Genomic DNA, 17,427 nt, shown 5'->3' with positions numbered 1-17,427 from the left:
TTGTGTGTGTTCCTCCCTGTGTTTCTTGGCGAGCTTTGTATTTAGTTTTCCCAGTTTAGTTTTGTATTTCCTACGTTCTGCCTCTCCAGCATTAAAGCTGTAATTTTTGAGTTCATCCCCGTGTCTGTGAGTTTTGCATTTTGGGTCCTCCTCCTGCCTGCCACACAGCGATCCATGACAAATACTGAAAGGAAAAAGGACAGAAAGGAGCATAAGAATAGGACAAATAAAGCAGAAGTTGAAGGACAAATTTTAGATGATGCTCGACAGAGTTTGCGATTGCCCAAATAATACTTGCACATGTAACAGGGTTAAGATGAGGTGACGAGATACACTTGGTTGAGAGTAGTGAGGTTGAATATTTTAAGAAATTTAAAAAAAGGGGATTGTTAAGGAAGATGCAATGCAAACTTGAGTTGTACCCTGTGGCTACAGTGAACGCATATTTTCAGCATCTTTATGTGCAACACACTGTGGCTGTGAGTCACAGGCAAAACAAGACAGTGAGCTTTAGTATGTGGACCCAGCATTGCACTGTGAAGTTTTTCCACTGAGTTTATGTAGCAAAGTTAAATTACCGTGTACAGACTGCAGTAAACTATATGTGTGTAAAGTTACTAAGCAACTGCCAGTTAGTACGAACAACAAATCCTGGAGACATTTCCCATATTCTCATAGTATCATTTAGTCAAACACTATATGATTCATATGTGTGTAAAAAGGGATGTGCACACCTCATGTAAAAAAATAATGACTGGCCTATTTTTACTCTTGAGAAGAACATTCCTGAAGTGCATATGTACCACTTACACTCTGGTATAGCCTCTTTCATTGATTATCAATGTTACAGCATCTGCAGACGCTACATGCACAGGGTTACTTTAAAGATTAAACTCATATCCAATCCACCCCCACATCCCCAGTCCGGTATCTACTACCTTACCACCTCGCACTGCATAATATCATTGTACTTCCTGCATTAGTAGTAGGGAACGTGGGCATTTGTTAATGTAAAACCTGTCCTGTAGGATCATCCAGTATGAAGAGTTGTCCTTGGGAGATGGGGAAATGAGTAAACACAGGAGTGGTTATGAATTTGTGTTCAAATTTTCCTTCAAGGTGCCCCATAGCATTTTCTTGATTACATTCAGTTTTACTCACCAGAAGGCTTTGTATTTATTTTTTTTGTTCTTTTTTTGTTGAAACCTATCAAAAAAGTTCTGCCAGTGGTTTGCAAAGTTGCTTTGCTGTTTTTGTGTATTGCTTACCAATATGAATTATTTTCTAAAGTGTAATGTGAATATATTTTATGCAAAATCTGCATCTGCAAAGTGGCAAGCAACTAGAGGAAAAAGTGAAAAAAGAATCCCACTCAGGAAGTGTTAAAATTATTTAAAGTGGCGTTTGCTTAACAAATATGTTTAAGCACATGCTAACAAACACTGGACTGAGCATCTTCACCTAGGGTGACTGCTTTTGAGACACAGATATACAAACCTTCAGCCAACAAGGGAGACCCAACGATAATAAACGGCATTAGTTTTCAACTTTCTCATCACTCGATCCAAACCTGAAACAAAGAGGCCACAAGACAGAATCTAATGACTTTAAACTGACAGATAACTGGACTTGACAGATTTTTTTTTTTCAAGAATTAATCATTCAGACACACACGGTACAATTGTAGCCTGTGGTAATATAGATAAAAATGCAACAACACTGAGATGTCCATTTTAATGATTTTGAAATGTCTGCATGAAAAATACAGACATAAATGCTAAAAGTGCCCATCAATTACACACACACACACACACACACACACACACACACACACACACACACACACACACACACACACACACACACAGAGTCAAGACTGTGATTTTATCCCCGGGCTGTGGTTCCCATTAACATCCTGTATCTGCTGCAGTGTTAACCGCCCGCAGTGCCAATCAACTGGAATGCCAATTTATAGCCAGTGGCAGGAGCCGCAGTTGTTGTATCTTACTATCGTAGTGGTTTTTTTCTTCCTGTTTCCTGCAGGGAGAAAGATGGAGAGAAGCACACAGACAATCAGAGGATTGTAGAGGGAAAGATAAAGAGAGGACATGGGCAGAAAGAAGTGGTGACACATTTAAAAGAAAAAATACACATTTGTGGTGGATTGTTGATTTCATATAAAGTAAGTTATTCTGCGCCAGTGGAGAGGAAGCACAAGGAATAGTTTCCTGCAACACAGGAAAAAGTTCCTCTGGCACTGCAGGAAACTGTAACTTGGAAAAAAAAACATGCACAAAAACTAAACTAAATTTTATTTTCCTCCATTGTATTAGGTAGAAACAAAAGTTTAGAAATAGACCAACTAAGGAGTTACAGTGGTCCCTCGCTATGACGCGGTTCACCTTTCACGGCCTCGCTGTTTCGTGGATTATTTTTGTGTGCAATTTTGCATGCTTTTTTTTTTACTTTTTTACACAGTGCATTGGGTTCTGCATCCTGATCAGCTGTAAACCACAGTCAATCAATCTCCTCCGTGCCGTGTCACCAGTACAGTACAGAATGCGTTCAAGATTGTCAAATTTACATAAATCTTCAATCGCTAGCAGTGTGACTCTGAAGTGCTGTACTGTATGTTTGTAAGTTTTCTCCTCAACAAAACACAACAATGTCGACGAAACATTTTGCACCATCAAAGGCAACCGTAGTAGCACCTGAAAGGCAGAAGAAGATGCTAACCATCGCACAAAATGTTGGACTTCTGGACATGCTATAGGAGGGTAGAAGTTACCGTATTTTTTGGATTATAAGGCACATTAAGTGAAACAAAACAGTCAGATAAGTCAAACTTTACGCAACTCATTCTTTTTGCTTCTTCTACTTCCGTACCATTGATTCATTAACCCTTTAAAGCCGGTCAGAGCGGGCACACTCCGTTTTGCGTAACTATTTTTAAATCCCTGTAAAACTGGAACCATGTAAGCTAGCGCAATAATGTTTTTTGCATATGAAACCAGAGGAGTTGTACTTACATCTTATGCCATCAGCTTGTCCTAGGTCACGGTTTCCTTCCACATATGGCTTTGCAAAAACTGCAGAAAAAGCACTTGTAGCAACAAAAACATAATATTCCAGAAACACGCTTTGCCGATCCGATCAGCTGTTCATAACACTTCCTACGTTAGAATAGACATCAGCGCGAACTATCGCATGTCCGCCATTACCTGCCTGAAACCGGAAGTGACATAATTTCGCAGAAAATGTAGTTTTTTACCTTCGGGGCCTTATAAGCCTATACTGGTGTTTTTAAAAATTATGTTTGACTTCATGCTTTTCTGAATAGTTTCTGGAACTAGAACTCAAATTGCACTGCTGGAAATAGTTTATTTTTATGCAAATGCTTTTTGTTTGCAAATTTGCATTATAATATTTATTTTCGTTTTTCCTGCAGGACATAAAAATTGGTGTATCTCAAAATTAAAACTATGAATACACTCAAAATACATTTATTGTTTTTGGAAACTATTTTGTGCAACTTTTTTGTATTTACAGTTTTGAGGGATAAGCCTCTTAAATTTCTCTAACTAGAAATTTATATAAAATTTATGTAAAAAAAAAAAAAAATTGTAGTTTATTGCACTTCTTTGCAATTTATGTAGTTATTATGGACTTAATGCAGACATATTATTACAATTTGGGCTATAACTGTTGTATTGATGTATAACAACTTGAAATGCTCCCAAAAATGGCACTACAGCATGTAAAAATATAAAGATAAGCTCTGGCGTACTTGGTTCTATGGTAGGTCTTAAAGGGTTAATGTTGAATTCTCTGGCAGCTGCTCTATTCCCATGTTCTGGACCTGAAAACAGGGTTTGATCTTTGGTCTAAAGGGCAGGGATAGCTCAGTAGGTAGAGTGGTTGCCCCATGATCGGAAGGTCGGGGGTTCGATTCCCCTTAACAGCTACCCTGAGGTACCCCTGAGCAAGGTACCGTCCCTACACACTGCTCCCCGGGCGCCCAATGGCTGCCCACTGCTTCACTGAGTGAATGGGTTAAATGCAGAGAGCAATTTCCCCACGGGGCTCAATAAAGTACAATAATGTACACTTTCTTCTTCTTCTTCTTTTATTCTATAATACTGGACCTTTCTACGAAGGTTTGAACTTTGAGGGTGTTTAAACAAGAGAGAAAAGTGTGAAAATGTTCATCCCTGTCTGAGAAAAGTGTATAAAGTGTGTAGTTAGGGGTTTTACAGCCTTAAAACATCTATAATAATTGTAAAAAATAAAGTTGGCTACTTCGCAGATTTCACCTATCGCGGGTTATTTGTAGAATGTAACTCCAGCAAAAACCAAGTAACCAACAGTAACCTACATTTTTACATTGTTACCCTTCTTCCCATGTTAATGAATACTGTGTCACAGGCTGGGTCTGTGACCTAGCATTTTGAGTTTATTTTGTATTTTTGATTTCTTATGTTATATTGGAAATATGTTAAGTTCTCATGTTGCTGTTAGAAGTTAGGATGTAGTTGATTTCATTCTAGTTTTTGTTCTTCTATTACTCTATGTAGTCTGTCTTGTCCTCAGTGTTTTATTGTTAGTTATGCCCGTGCTCTCATCTCCCTTATCTGTTCTCATGTGTCTCTCCTTGTGTTTTATGTCTGTTCCATATTGTCAGGCTTGTGTTGCAGTGTCTACATCTCTCAATGTTTCCTGTTTTATTTTGAAGAGTCGGGTGTTTCCATGTTGTATGTGTTTTGCTATACTTCCCCTGTGGCGTGTTTCCACTTCCCCTGAGGAGCTCTTGTGTGTTTTTAGTCTGTGTGTTTTCATTCAGTCTTTGTCAGGTCGTCTGTCTATCTCCCTCCATGTCATGTCAGGTTAAAGTATTTCATGACTCTGTTGAGGTCATGTTCATGTAACTTTGTCAAAATTGTCATAGTCTAGATTTTTCCAGTTTAGGTTTTAGTTTAGGTTTTGCCTCCCGCTGTGACACAACGGGGCTGTTAATTAACAAAAAAAATAATCTAATTTGGAAATAAAACAGAACTAAAGTTGCCTCATAACTCAGTGTGATTGAGTGTTTTCTATTTATTATCTGTGAAATCTCCTTTATCTTTTATTATGACACTGAGAATTTCCAGGAAAAAAACAAAAGGCCATTAAATGAGCACTGAGTTCCCATCAGCCCCCCTGTCAGCTGAGTTTGCCTGTTATTTGTTTGTTTGGTTCTAATTGGTGCAACATCCAGCCTCAGCTTTGGGCTGCGATTGTGAGAGACTGATCACAAAGAGGCTGCAGTATAAGCAATATGCCAACTACACTGTTTAATGATGAGTGCCAGGAGCGTGTGCTGTGCAGTCTCTCTCTTTCTCTCTCTCTCCATATGTGTGTTTGTTTAGAGTGCAGCTATGCATGTTTGTTAAGAAAAATAATGAATATCGTGGTTCTACATAATAATGAAGCAATAAATAATAAATGTCTCAAAAGACTGGAATCTTACTCTTACATCATTCTTATATCATTCAGTTCTGCTGTTATTTGTTTCAGAAGTCACTTTTCATATCGATAGTTTTATTAACTCTAAATAAGCAAAAAGAAAAAATTAATTTTTTTGACTGCTGTTAACTTCAGAAGTAAAAATGATCAAATTAACTTCATGAGTTTATATTCAGCAACTTGTATAGTCTGATTCCATCACAATCAACTGACAACAGAAATACTTTGTAAAGTGTCTCTATGCACACTCATATTTTAGATGAAACTTTCATATCAGACGTCATTTTTAGAAATAAATCAGTTGTTCCTCTGAGGGAGTATGGTTTATGGTTATAATAAATATCAGAGAGAAACTCAGATGTGGTTCAGTTTTCTACAGGGGCTCTACTATTCATTCTTTTGAAACCCATGGTTTTTATCACATGTTTGGCTCTCTCATCAACCAACCTCCATCCGCAGTTCCCCAGCAAGCAACACACTGCATTCTAACATCACCAAGGTTAGCTATGAAATAGATTGAGCACTTTAGAGAATAAGGAATTATATATATTTTTTGGTTATTTTAAGACAAAATCAGAGCTATCACTGCAGTCAGACATGAACATGTGCCTTGTACCATACCAATAAAAAAGATGAATGTCTGATTTAGACAAGTGCTTCTCAACCTATTCCTTGCATGTCCTACTTCATAAGCAGAGAAAGGTTCACAGGCCACACTCTAAAATTTCTATTAACAATAAAAATAACTAAATAAATAAATAAAAGGAATCTTATACTCAGCTTAGCTTCACCACACGTTCTCATCTTGGTTACTCTTCTGTGATTTTTCCCAACATGCCAAAGAAGAGTTAGGTTAGTCATTATGAAAGTTGTTATGAAACTTTTTTGGGGTTCAATTTGGTGTTGATGTAATGTGCATGTAATGGATACATAGTGGTGATTGTGTCTATGGAGTTAGGTTTTCTTTTGAGCACTAAAGTAGCTAGCTTAAATGGCATTGGTCAACTGTTTCTATCAAAAATAAGTTTATTATTTATTTATTTATTTATTTATCGTGATTTTGGGGACTTATTTCAACTTTGTATTGAGGCTGAGAGAAACAAGGAAACAAGGACTGCCTTCCATTCCAAAAAGACACATTGGACCAGATTACAGCATGCTGTCTTTATCCTTTCATGTATGCTCACAGTCTCCAGCATCCTTCTGCATTCTGCCTGGATGTCCTCACATTTCTGCACTTTTCCTGGGTGAAACATTGTATTATTGTTTTTTAGCTGAATACCAAATATCTGTGTATGATTTGCAGCAAAATAGTAAAAGTAGTCATTTTTGTTATTAATATTACACTGGAAAAATGTTTTCCATCATTGTTATTAGGTTTGTATAAATATGACTGCTAAACATATTTACAAAAAGGCTTTTTTAAACTGTTTGATATTTGATATGAAGACATCAAAAATATACAAACTAGAGATATAGAATATCTTTAATTTTAACATATTTTGATGAGAAATATCTTAAATCATGGTGATTTTAAAAAATGTCTAAGAATTATATTAATATAAAAATAACAAAAGCATGTCTTCTTCAATTATGGGGTCCATCTTTTGTGGGATTTATATTTCTCCTATATAAGTATCATAACCCCAAATCAGGATAGATCCTGATCTGAGCATTACCTCACAGGATGTAGCACAAGTTTATTCTCAAGAATCCCAAATACATTATAATCCTGCCTATACCTCAGGCCTCAGTATTCCAGATGAAAAACAAGCTAAAATTAGAAAATAATTGAGATGTGTGCTGCGCATGGGCTGATGTCAGGTCAGAAGCAGCTGATGAGCCCAGCATTGCAAGTCCATCTCAGTTTGTTTTGATTGGAGTGGACTGCAAATGGCTTGGTTAGGAGAGACAGAAAGGAATCAGCTGCCAATGACAATTGACTTAGACCGGCACTGATCCATGTGCAAGACAGAAAGCACTCAGCCTTCAGTATGAGTGTGTTTGTGAGGGATTCGGTTGAAATCAAGTAGCAATGGAGCATTTGTTTTTAAGAATGAGTGTGTTTTGGTGCGTCTAGGTGAGTAGGCTATGTTAAAATCCAAAGTATCCCCGTGTGGTAATCACGCATGTATGCATGGGTGTATGTTGATTATGTGTAAATGTAGTGTGATTGAGCAGGAATTATAATCAGAGCTTTCAAAGTTTCTCATTAGAATTCAAGGTTGCTGTAAAACATGTCCTTATACTAATGCATGAGAATATGTCCACTGACAGTGACTTTAAAAAAACAACACACTATATGTGAGGGAATGCAAAAAATAACACGACTCTTCCCACAATTTTACTGTTTTTAAGTGATGCGGTATGAATAACGACAAAGTCTGCATTTGTGCTAATGAAGCAAATCAAACACAAAATTCCTACTTTTCAGTTCATTTGTTTGATGGGAAGATTGTGATGCATCTTTAACCTGCAAAGCCCACACTCAGCTGTAGTGTCTTCTGTCAGTGCTTAGAAGAAACGCTTAAAAAAATGCACTCTGTCATGGAAATATGTTAAAACAGGTCACTACAGCATAAATTCCATCCCAATTGATGCAAGGTTTGGAGTACATGTTATTTTACCAGACAAATCCAGAGTGGACGGATTTTAACAGCTCAGTCTTTAATCTCCTCTAGGGTGCTGAATTAAGTGTTGATCCCATAATCCACAACTGCAAAGGTGAAGGTGGTGAAAAACAAGTAAAACACAAGAAAGAAATCAGTTTAGACAAGTCGTATGTATATAAGGTATTTATAACTGTACTTTTATTAATCAAGGACACAGACCTCGGCATATTCAGGTGTATTTCTGTGGCCATGTAAAATATTTCCGCTCACTTTGATGAAAGCACAGTAGTTACCACACAGACATGACCCTCAACGGCCATCACTATGGTAAAGCCACAAGACACACTCTTGACTTAAAACTAAAGCATTTTCAAAGCAATTTAATAATGTCTGATCACATCTAATTAATCAGTTCACTACTGCTTACATTTTTTACTAATGTTTATTATATGACTACCACAAAGCTACACGTGAAATAACAGGTTAATATGTTCAGCTCCTGTGCTCCCTTGAACAATGTCTAGTGAAAAGAAATTGAATTACAAAAAAAGAACCAGGGTTATTTTATTCAGCTATGAAGGTAACATGAACTGAGAGATAAGGGGTTCAATAAAAAGCTTACAGCTGACCAAAGGAGGCAAACTGGTTGCTAAGCTGCTAATTCAAGTTGATGAATGTAAAAAATTTTCATCTTAATTTGGCTCTAAAAGGAGTACACTGCAATTCTTAAACATTATGGTTAGACTGATTTTCATGTTAAACACTGCTCAGCTTGTGAGAATGGTGGTTGCTTAGAATTTATATGGGAGACCCTGCATTATGCACCGGAGGTGTGGCTCTTTGATGATATGGTTGTTTACCAAGCAGGAAGAGCAATGGATGTATTTATTTATTGGTCTGATGATTTAATTTTATCAATAGACAGACTGAAAAATGATGATGTTGTTGTGTCTCGTTTCCTGGTGCCTCAGTTGTGAAGAATTATTATGCTTTTAGTCCTTCATTCTTCTGATGGACAAAGAAGAGCAACTTTAAATCAGGAGTGATTTCAAATGGTTTGTTGGCTTGCTGTGAAAAAGGGCCCTTTTTTTCATTATACGACCTAAGAGTAAGGTCTACTTTTTGAGGAATTTGGTACAAGTACAACTTGATATTAAATCAATAAAAACTGCACAACTGAACTCGTGCTTTTATTTACTTGACTATATTGTACAGCAGTTTGTATATTATGATTTGTCAACAGTCAATTTGTTGTACTCCACTCCAATGCTTTTACAATAAAACATTTTTGAAACAAAGCAAAGTGAAGAGCTGGAGGGATGAGGCAGGGAAGCCTTGATGGAGAGAAAAGGACTGAAGGTGGAGAAAGAGAGAGAGAAAGAGAGAGAGAGACAAAGAGAGGTAAAGCTGTAATGAAAGAGGTATTGATTTTCTATAGAGGCTCTTTAATCAGAAGCTGTACTGACACATCCTGCTGGAGGATATATACATGTGTGTGTGTTTGCATGTTTCTGTGCAGGGCCAAGTATATTCAAATACACTTCATTTCATTGTAGACACTTTCAGTTTGTGTCTGGGTTTCATGTTGGTTGTGTGTTCCAGTGTGCATGTTTGTTTGTTTTTTTTTATATATATGTCGTGTGTGTGTGTGTGTGTGTGTGTGTGTGGGGGGGGCAGGCAGTAGATAGATAGATGAGGCTGCCCAGTAGATGGATGAGTGGAACAACCACTCGTTCATCATCTGGAGAACAAGGAATTCAGGAAATGCTGTGAGAGAGAGGGGAGGGGATACAAGGGAGGGAGGAAGAGGAGGGATGATGATGAGGATAGAGGAGAAAGGGAAGGTGCAGAAGGAAGAAGAGTTGCGACAGTGTGAAAGAAATGAATGAAAAGAAGAGAATACGGGAGTAGGAAAGGGAAAATGGAGGAAGAGAGAATGAAATGCTATTAAAAAGTCATGAAAAGGGGAGACAGGGAAAATCGGTGGGTGAAAAGAGCAGAAGTTTAAAGGGTAGAAAATCAAATGGAGAGGGACAGAAGAAGAAGGAGAGGGTTTTATGAAACAAGAACTCTAGGGAATGTTAGAAGAGAAAAAGGAGGGATAATAAGGAAGGAAAGGAAGAAAGAAGGGAAAGTCAGGGAGGGAACAGCAGACATGACAGGAAATGAAAAAGAAAAATAAGGTGAATCACAACATTATGAAGAATTATAAAGTTGGTAGATTAGTTAAAGATGACAAAAAAAATAGGATTTTGGTTTTTTTGCTGACTTTTTGTCATTTACATTTTAACTAGTATAGCTATTGGTATTGATTCACTTCTTCAGGGTATCAGAAAAATCAATTAGCAGCACCTTGATTATTGATGATGTGTGGGTCTGTATTGGTTTAGAAAATTATGTGCTGCATTGTGATAAAAAATGTAAAAGGTTCTCTAGAAAGACCTAAAATAGACAGTAATTCATTCAGTATTTATTGTTGATTTGAATGTGCAATATATGCTGATTCTCAAGCTTGTGCTTGAGCTACAAACTAACTGGAATTTTGCGTACACTTGTGCGTTTTTAAAAATATCATCATGAATGTTGGAACTGAAAAAAAGTGAAATGAGCAGATAAATGCAGCCCGAATAGGAAAGTTGGACTACAGCCATTCCACCTCTAGTCAGCTCAAAATGGAGGCGGATACATTCATTCTTGAGGATCTATACATTTTTTATTTAATGAAATGTAGGTTGCCCTCTTATTAATTGCCTACCTGAGCTCATAGTGAACAGATGTTGAGTCTGCAGTGATTGCAAAGCAGAAAACAATGCAGTATTGATCCGTTCATTGGCTTCCCTGGTTCCAGGAACAACAGTTCATTAATGCAGTCTAAGAGGGACTATCTGTCTCTATTACTGCCTTGTTGGCCTGCATGGCAATGATTTATAGGCAACCTGTGGACGCAGTGGAGACAGCTAATGTTGCCCTGAGTGGGAATTGAGGACTTATCTGTGGTGAAGCCTGTGGTGAACGGTGGGCTGTCGAACATGTAACTATCACCACCCAGAGAGGAGCTTACAAAGCTTTTCCCCTCCCCCACCTCGGCGCCTCAGACCATATCACTGTCATGCTAATGCCTGCTTACAGACCGCTCGTTAAAGTGACCAAACCGGTTCGTAAGCGGATACAAGTGTGGCCAGAGGGGTCTTCAGAGGCTCTACAGGACTGCTTCAATACTACAGACTGGAACATGTTTAAGCAGGCTGCCACCTATAACAACACCACTGACCTCCAGGAGTACGCAGAGACTGTTACTGCCTACATCAACAAGTGTATTGAGGATGTAACAGTCACGAAAACCATAACTGTCCGGGCCAATCAAAAACCATGGATGACAGGAGAGGTCTACAGGCTGCTGAAAGCTCGGAATGTTGCCTTCAGAGTTGGAGACGAGGCAAGCCTGAGGACAGCTAGGGCCAACCTTTCCCGTGGCATCAGAGAGGCTAAGAGACAGTACTCCAGGAAAATATCTCATCACTTCAAAGACAGCAGAGACTCACGGAGCCTGTGGCGGGGCATTCAGACCATCACAGATTACAAGCCCCCACCACAGACCTGTGATAGCACTATCCCCCTGCTGAACGAGCTGAACACTTTCTTTGCTCGCTTTGAAGTCCAAAACAGCACCACTGCACAGAAGACCCCACCCCCTCCTGGTGACCAGGTGATGACTCTGTCACCGGACAGCGTGAGGAGATCCCTCAGCAGGATCAATGCACATAAAGCTCCGGGTCCTGACAACATTCCTGGTCGTGCACTGAGAGACTGTGCAGTGGAACTCACTGATGTCTTCACAGACATCTTCAACATATCACTCATCCAGGCTGTCGTCCCCACATGTTTTAAAGCCACCACAATCATTCCGGTTCCAAAAAAGTCATCTCCCTCCTGCTTTAATGACTACCGTCCTGTTGCACTTACTCCCATCCTGATGAAGTGCTTCGAACGACTAGTCATGCAACACATCAAGACTGTCCTGCCCCCCTCCCTGGATCCCTTCCAGTTTGCCTATCGGCCCAACCGCTCAACCGATGATGCCATCTCCACTGCACTCCACTCGGCACTCACACACCTGGACAAAAATGACTCATATGTTCGAATGCTGTTCATAGATTTCAGTTCAGCATTCAACACCATAATCCCCCAACAGCTCATTCAAAAACTGGTCCAGCTGGGGCTCAACACCTCACTGTGCAACTGGCTGTTGGATTTCCTCACCGGAAGACCTCAAGCAGTACGGGTTGGCAGTAATACATCCAGCACCATCATTTTAAACACGGGGGCCCCGCAGGGATGTGTGCTGAGCCCCCTCCTCTTCACTCTGCTGACCCATGACTGCACCCCATCATACAGCTCCAACCTCTTCATCAAGTTTGCGGACGACACAACGGTGGTGGGTCTCATTAGCAACAGGGATGAGACCGACTACAGAAGTGAGGTGAGACGCCTGGCCACGTGGTGTGCTGACAACAATCTCTCTCTGAATGTGGAGAAGACGAAGGAGATTGTTGTGGACTTCAGGAGAATGCACACCCAACATGCTCCTCTGACCATTGACGGAGCGTCTGTGGAGAGAGTGAGCAGCACCAAGTTCTTGGGTGTGCACATCACAGAGGATCTCTCCTGGACGTACAACACCACAGCACTGGCCAAGAAATCACAGCAGCGTCTCTTCTTTCTCCGCAAACTAAGAAGAGCAGGAGCACCAGCCCCCATCATGTACACTTTCTACAGAGGCACCATCGAGAGCATCCTGTCGAGCTGCATCACTGTGTGGTTTGGAGCCTGCAATGCGTCCTGTCATAGAACCCTCCAACGCATAGTGAGAGCTGCAGAGAGGATCATTGGTGTCTCTCTCCCCTCCCTCCAGGACATTTACAGCACCCGTCTCACTAAAAAAGCCCTTTGCATAGCGGCTGATCCCACACACCCAATGCAAAGCTTCTTCAAGCTGCTGCCGTCGGGGAGGAGACTGCGGAGTCTCCAGGCCAGGACCAGCAGGCTGAAAGACAGCTTCATCCATCAGGCTGTCAGGAAGCTTAACTCCCTCCCGATTCTGCCCCCTCTCCCCTCTCTCCTCCACGGTCTCACTGAACTCTGTCACACACACACAACCACACACACTCTCTGACTCACTCACTGGCCTGCACCAGTTACCAGTCACTTTGTGGAGCATTGGACTGCCATTACCTCATAAGACTTTGTTGTTACACTTTCTCTTACCATACATTACCAAATCTCCATTTGCACTATTTGCCATTTGCACTACTCTGCCTGGTTTACACTCAATGTCACTTACCCATTATATTGTATATTATATAGCTTTCTTGTTATATGTAAAATTGTATTTATTTAAATTTTTACTTTTTAATTATTTTACTTGCATTTTTTAATCACTTTTATATTTAAATATATTTAAATGTTCATTTGCTATTTATCTAGGGAGTGAAGAGTAACGCAATTTCTATTCTCCGTATGTCCTGTACATGTGGCAGAATCGACAAATAAAGTTGACTTTGACTTTGACTTTGATTAGAAGCTGTAATATCGTCAGAATCCTTTTCTCAGCCACTTACCAAACACATGCAGCTTCTATAACTTTTTTCTTTTATTTCATTCATTTCTTACTTGCCTTTCTTATTTAGTGTTTTGCAGAATTAAAAAAAAAAAAATGGGACAGTAAATAATAGCTCTTCTTGCAAAGGGTGCTGGACATCAAATAATTGCCATTGTGCCAAAGGTCACACAGTGGTAAGTAGAGTTTGCAGGTAGTTAGTGTAAACTTGAAGCTAGTGTTGTTGTAACTTTATTTGTTGCAACAGTTAATTGTGCCTCAGCAATAAGTCTCTTTACACTGCAGTGATACTGTATATCTGAAGGAACTTACCTTTTTTCTTGTTCTGTTTTCCTTGACCGTTGTATTGTTTTGCTCGAGGCCTGACTGGACTTAGACTGTCCATTTCTTCTCTAAAATTGTGGGGAGTTTATTTTATATTAATTTAAGTCAAAGAAACTTGGACTTAAAAGACTTTTGTGTGACAATATGTTCATGGTTGTAAGGGAAATCTTTTTAAACCTATTGCAGGATTGGACCAAGTGCATCCCAATGAATATGGTGAGGAAATTTAATCAAATGACAACAGTAAGGATAAAAGCAATGCATTCATTTAATCCCTGCACTCACACACTTACATGTTTAATACATCTCAAATTGTTCTATACAAAGACAGCATGCTCCAGTGGCCAGTATTTAGTGGTATATTAACTCATTCACTGCCAGCCATTGGCAGTGAATGAGTTAAACCCATTGACTCATTCACTGCCATTGACGGCTATAGACGTCAATGGCAGTGAATGAGTTAAATGGCTTACTCAGTGAGACCTCAGCACTGGGATTTATAGCAGTTTGCTGGTGTTTTACTTCTTCTAATTAACCACATTTTATGCCAGAAAATCGTTCTAAATTTTTTACATCGAATTTCAAATAACATCAGATAAATAGCAAATAACAATGCCGTGCTCTTGCAAGTAATGGTGTTTATTTCTAGGAAGTTCAATTTGGTTGGACACTGTAAAATGAGATCTATACTTTGGAAACTATTGAAATATGGTGGCCAAAACCCTGAAGCTGCTTTTAAAATATTAAACATACATCATCGCAGTCTGATGTTCAAAGCACTCCAGAAATTATTTTATGATGAAAGGCTGTAATGTGCTTATTGTGGTCCCTGTTGCCTGAAGAAAACAAACCACCAAACAACAAAATGAGGCCAGAAATGAAAGGTACCCTGCCACCGAGTTTAGAGTGGTGTTAGAGTAGTGTTTTCCCTTACTATGAAAGTCACAAAAACCAAACAAGGCAGAGTAAGACTGGAGGAAAGGCAGCAAGAGTTTTCTGGTAATTGTTAAATTATCCATTTTGTTTATTTTCCTTTAAGAAATTAAAGGATCACACTCATTTTCCAAAATACATCTATTATTCATTGCAGCTCTCTCGCTCCACAAAATTCGCTGGCGAGTCCTGAATCAAAAGTTGATATACAAACAAGTCGTGCATCATCAGACTGTATTACTGATGGCAATTCTCACAATAAGAATTACAGTCTATACCACGTGTTCTCAAGCCTTTCATTTAGTGCTGAATCACAACAGCTGGATACAGTTAATGTATTTTGTAAAAGTTCTTCAGTCATTTTGGTCAAATCAATCCGCAATTAGAATAGTATAATTATTCAGACAGGGATGACTACATGACAAGTGTTTTTATTGTAACACCTTATGTGATTTTAAAATCTAATAAAAGCTTAAATGAAAGTGAAAATTTTTTTTTAAATGAAATCTAAACAGAAATGAGAGAACTTAGAAATCACCCAAAGACTCTAAGTAAAAATAAAAACTGATGCTAATTACAAATGTCACAATCTTTCTTTTTTCCTTTTTCCATTTTGATATTTAGTTTATACCTTTCTGATTTAGTGTTCAGGCTTTTGCACTTCGTGGTGTAAATAATTGATTTCTTGTGTTTTTGTTTATTCTTCACTCACCTATACTTTCTTATCTCTTAATGTCAAATTGTCATCTCTGTGTTCAGTATTTCATTTAGTTATTTCCAGTTGTACTTGCATAGTCCTCCGTCTTCTGTGCCTTGTTGTTAGTTTTATTTCCTTTGTGTCATTTGTATTGATTAGATTAAGCTGTTCCTCATTTCCCACTTGTATCCTCGTTTGCCCTGATTACCCTCAGTGTCTCTGTATGTATATATAGCCCTGCTCTTGTGTTTATTTGCTGTGTGTGCTTGTTGTGTTAGCCTGCACTGGTTGTTACTGCTTCATTGTCTCATGCCTGTTTGAGTTTTGTGTACTATCTGCAGCCAACCTTAATAAAGGCTAGTTTTTGTGTTCTTTTAGCTTTTGTTTTGAGTCTCTTGTTTGGGTCAAATTCCTGCAAACCATGACAGCTATATTAACCCAGCTTGTAGTTCTGATGAGCACCTCCCTTAAACAAATTTTTGAGCCACTTTTTTAGTTATTAACACATTCATACTGAAGATGAAGGTAATTAAATTATAATTTGTATGACATATTTAGAATCAGAATACTTTATTGATCCCTGGGGGAAATTATTTTTTTTGTTACAGTGCTCCATTATAAACCAACATTAAGACAAGACAGACAATGCGCTAACTAAGAGTATTAAACTATACTGGGTGGCAGATTAACAAACCTAAAGAAGCCTCCTTCAACTCATCAGCATATAATTCCTTTAACTTTCCTTTAAAGAAATGTGTAGCACAGCCAAATGCTATATGCATCCATTCACTGAACCTCACCCAATACCCCCAATTTATGCTATACAACAGGGGTGGGCAGCTCAAGGACCGGTGCCCTGTAGGGTTTAGATGAGTCCTTGATCCAACACATGTGATTTAAATGGCTAAATTACCTCCTCAACATGTCTTGAAGTTCTCCAGACACCTGGTAATGAACTAATCATTTGATTCAGGTGTGTTAACCCAGGGTGCTAGCTAAAACCTGCAGGACACCAGCCCTTGAAGCCTGCAGTTGTCCACCTCTGCTATACATGCTTTCAAACATTAATTCATTGCATTCAATTCTTTAATTGTGTACTATTTTTTTTTTTTCAGTCATTTTTTAATTTTTTTTTTTTTGTTCACTTTTCCTGACAATGTTTGACAAGCAATAGATACTGTCTTCTTCCAGTAAGAGTAGAAAAGGCAACAGTGGCACTTTTATTGCATGAAGAAAACCATCAGGTGGGCGGCTGCATTCTTTCTCTAACAAAATGGATTGTGATATGAACTTCACTATATCCTCACTGGAAGACTCAGAGGCCAGTAATGGGTTGTTGTGATCAACTCGACTTGTATGTGGTTTTTGGATGACTGCTGTAAATGTTTAAGATTCTGACTGCAGTGGACTTCATATTCATAGTATATTTATCATCCTCAGGTTATAGTCTAACGAGATACTGTTTCTATAGTAACAGATAAATGGGCTCTCCCTGTTTTCCTTTCTTGCTCTGGACTCCAAAGCCACATTTCTCTGCACAGTTCACCAAATCTCAGTGATTCTACATGAATGCAGCTCGTAGGCTGCTGGGACTTGAAGTGGCATCAGTCACATGGCTCTGTGCTGATCTGTTGGTAAAACAATGGGGGGGAGGTGGCGTTAGGAGAAGGAATGACAAACAAACAGGGCTAAAGAAAGAGACGAAGAAAAATGCAAAAGGGTACAGGTGGAGATGGATGGCT

General features: G+C 38.9%; 1 protein-coding gene and 1 long non-coding RNA gene across 4 annotated transcripts in view; both read left to right on the top strand.

Moving 5' to 3' along the window:
* Positions 1–17,427, top strand: part of LOC309707057 — a 262,943-nt gene that overhangs the window by 110,988 nt on the left and 134,528 nt on the right. The window lies entirely within an intron of this gene.
* Positions 1–17,427, top strand: part of raly (RALY heterogeneous nuclear ribonucleoprotein) — a 130,130-nt gene that overhangs the window by 47,725 nt on the left and 64,978 nt on the right. The window lies entirely within an intron of this gene.

The sequence above is a fragment of the Aulonocara stuartgranti genome, assembly GCF_965226115.1.
Source record: "Aulonocara stuartgranti genome assembly, chromosome: 5".
Lineage (NCBI taxonomy): Eukaryota > Metazoa > Chordata > Actinopteri > Cichliformes > Cichlidae > Aulonocara > Aulonocara stuartgranti.
The sequence above is the reverse complement of the archived record's forward strand: the minus strand, read 5'-3'. Positions and strand labels throughout refer to the sequence as shown.